The following is a 3,530-nucleotide window of genomic DNA, read 5'->3' as shown; positions in this document are numbered from 1 at the left end:
TGTGTGTGTGTGTGTGTGTGTGTGCGTGTGTGTGTGTGTAAGTGCACATGGAGACCAGAGGATAACTGTCATTTTTTAGACCCTTCTCTCACTGGCCTGGAATCACATGTAAGTTATGCTGGCTGGTCAATGAGAGCCTTGCTCTCAGGACACACATGGAGGAGCTGGAAAACAGAAAGCAGAAGAGGAAAAGGTGAAGTGTGTCTGGAAGACTGAGTAATCAGAAAAGTCTGATACTTGCCTGAGGTCAGAAATGATGAACGTGGGGGGAAAAACCATCTTCTTTGACCAGAAAAAAGTCATGGTGACCTCATGGAGAACAGTTTTGACAGAATTATGGGGGTGGAAATCAGTGGTTTAAGGACTGGGAGAGGGAGGCATTGAGTGTCCGCCACAATGTGGAGGATTTTGGCAGCAAAAGGAAGAGGCGAGTCTGGAAATCAGCTGCAAAGGAAGAGACTTCATATTCCCAGCAGCTCCCGTCTGCCTTTCCACATGCCTGATCGCAGTTTCCACAGCCTTTCTCAATATCAAATCTTTTTTTTTTTTTTTTTTTTTTTTTTTTTTTTAACTTCAGAGGATGTTATGCAGTTTCACAGGACAGGTACCGAAATCAGAGCCTGGCACGTAGTAAGTGCTCAGTAAGTTTTGGCTATTGTTACTGTTAATAAACTAAGAGTTTTTAGGAACAAAATACACAAGCAAAAAGAACCAAGCGCAGGGCGTGTTCGGTGAGAGTGGAAAGGAAGCGGGGCTGTGGTCTGCAGGGAATTCGAAGCACAATGGGTCATTTCAGATGAAATTGGCCTCAGCTCTGGACCCGGGGTTCACTGCTTCTGCGGGAGGCACACTAAGGGGCTGCCTTTCGTCAACTTGTCTCTCTGAGGCTCTTCTCAGGGGTTTTCCTTTTCGTTCTCATCCTTGGCTTCTGGGCCCGTCTGAGTTTCAGGTCTGTCCCCACCCCCTGGAACACAAGAGAAAACAAAGGCGAATTCCCAGGGGCTCAAGATCTGGAAAGAGCCTTGGGGAAAGGGCAAGCACGGAGGGGAGATGGGCGGATACAAACATGGAAGTCGCAGACAGCAGAAGGAGCACAGGACGTAGGAGCCCAGCAGCCCTGGAGTGAATTGTGGGTAAGACTCTAGCCGTCGGTCAGCAGAGGGTCTGGGCAGGAACAGAAGTCCAGAGAGTTCTGTTCACACAGCAAGGACTGGGAAAAATGTGGACTGGGAAGCAGGGACAGGTTCTGGGGTACCTGCAGCAAGGAGACAGACCCCCCACTACTTCTGGATGTGTGGAAAGATGCAGTTTGTTTATATTGCCTGTAGCAGCTTCCCCTCCTCACTCCCTGGTAAGAGAATAAAGAAAAACTGTCCAACCTAGCGTAAAGCTTAAAGCATTGTTTATTTTTAAAGACTGTTAATTTTTATTTCTCTCTCTCTCCCTCTCTCCCTCTCTTCCTCTCTCCCCTCCCTCCCTTCCTCTGGATGCCACATGTGCAGGTACCCATGGAGGTCAGATGAGGACCTTTGTCAGATCCTTTGGAATTAGAGTTACAGATAGTTGTGAGCCACCATGTGGGTGCTGGGAACCAAACCCAGGTCTTCTGCAAAAGCAGAGAGTGATTGAGCCATCTCCTCAGTTCCCTATTTATTTATTTTTGGCTTGGGGGGTTATTGAGACATGTCTCACTATGTAGACCTGACTAGCCTTGAAATCACCAAGCTCTACCTGCCTCTGCCTCCCAAATGCTGGGATTAAAGATGCGCACCATGAAGCCAGGCCTATTTATCCTATTTATTCATTCATTTTTTATTTTAAAATATTTTATTTATTAATTTATTTTTGAGACAGGATCTAACTTATATAGCCAAGATACCTTCAAACTCAAGGCAATCTTCCTGCCTCACTCAGCTCCCAAATGCTAGGACTCCAGGCACATGCTGTCACACCCCACTAGCTTCCGTGATTTAAACAGTTCCTTTGGGTACAGCTTGGTCTCTGATGGGTAACAACATTCTGCCTCCCAGCCCTCCTCCTCCTGGTTCTCGCCCTAAGAGTCTATGTACTTCCCACTTCTGCCGGGATGAGAGGAGAATGAATGAGTCCCTCACCAGAGAGGACCTCAGAAGCCCATTCTGGAGTGTTGAGACACTTTCCTGGGTATGTTTGGGGACTACTTATCCAAGGGCATTCTCACACAAGTCAGAGGCTGTTTCTTACATGACCCAGCCTCTCTTGGCTTGGCCAGGGCTTAAAGCACTACAAGGAAGCTGACCCGGCAGGACAGTGACTCTCCTGTCACCACACACCCCTCAGGATGTGGTGACACCCCTGCTTGCCATGAAGTCCAGGTCAGACTCCAGGCCATACTTCCTTCTGCCTGACCAATTTTCCTTCCCAGTCGCCGGCTGCATTTCCATTCACCAGCAGAGGGCCTGCCTTGATGAAGCTGACCCTCTTGTGGCTTGATCTTATAACTGGGCAAAACAATGCTCAGAGAAGAAAAAGTCCAGTGTGTAGAGGCTGCCCACAAAACAAGGCAGGGGCCCCGGGGCTCCCCAGCGTTCTGGTGTGGCATCTGGTGGAGATGGCTATTTGGGCCAGGCCTGAGAACTTGGAAGGTCTTATTATATTTCAAACTCTCCAATCTCTGAGCTGAAGGATGGTTGTGGAAACTGCCAGAGTAAGGGGCGGGGGAAACAGAGCCTAGCCAAGAGAGAAGCCTTCCATTTCTTTGTTTTCAACAGTGTTTACAGTGCCATATGTCGTGAGGTAATAGTGTCTCTGCGCGGAAGTGCCACGGCAGTGACTGTCACAAACCCAACCTCACCACCAATTCCAGGCAAAAGAATTGCTAAGAAAGAACAGGGGACGAGGCAGCTATAAATGCAGACGGCCCCAAACGGAGGGAAGCTGGCCTTAGACTCACAACCTTTTTGTTTCAGCGGAAATAATAAGCTTCCACATGGTCCTGAAGCGACACTGCTGCCATTAACAGATACCAGCTGGACGCTGAGAAAACTCTGATTTTGTTTTTCACAAATCAGTACTGAAAACAAGCTTCAGCCAGGAAGCCCTGAATGTCAGAAGTCTCCAATAGGGTACTAAGATACAAACAATCAGCAAAATCTGCCACCAAGATGACAGGCAAAGGATGTTGTCTCCTCTTCATTTAAATCAAGAGGATGAGGTCAGATGTGACCAAATGCAGGGAGATGTGAGTTTGTGGTGATGCATTTTAAGTAAGTTTTAACATAAAGAGGCTGCTCTCAGGGACAGGACAGACACAATTTATCTTCAAGAGTCTTTATTTCCCTCCAGCACCTACTGTCCCCATTTGGCCCTCTGTGTAAGCCCACTCTGTACCATACTGCCAATGAATGGAGGGTAAATGACTCAATAGGAGGTACTGATTTGGTGATTCTGCTAGCCTTTTCCTACAACTGTCCGACACTCTCCCCATATTTGCATTTGAGCAGAGCTTTCTGACGCTGACACCTGTAAAGGAACTATCCCAGCTGTAAATA

Source organism: Nannospalax galili, unplaced genomic scaffold (assembly GCF_000622305.1).
Source record: "Nannospalax galili isolate Female #2095 unplaced genomic scaffold, S.galili_v1.0 scaffold924, whole genome shotgun sequence".
Classification (NCBI taxonomy): domain Eukaryota; kingdom Metazoa; phylum Chordata; class Mammalia; order Rodentia; family Spalacidae; genus Nannospalax; species Nannospalax galili.
The sequence above is the reverse complement of the archived record's forward strand: the minus strand, read 5'-3'. Positions refer to the sequence as shown.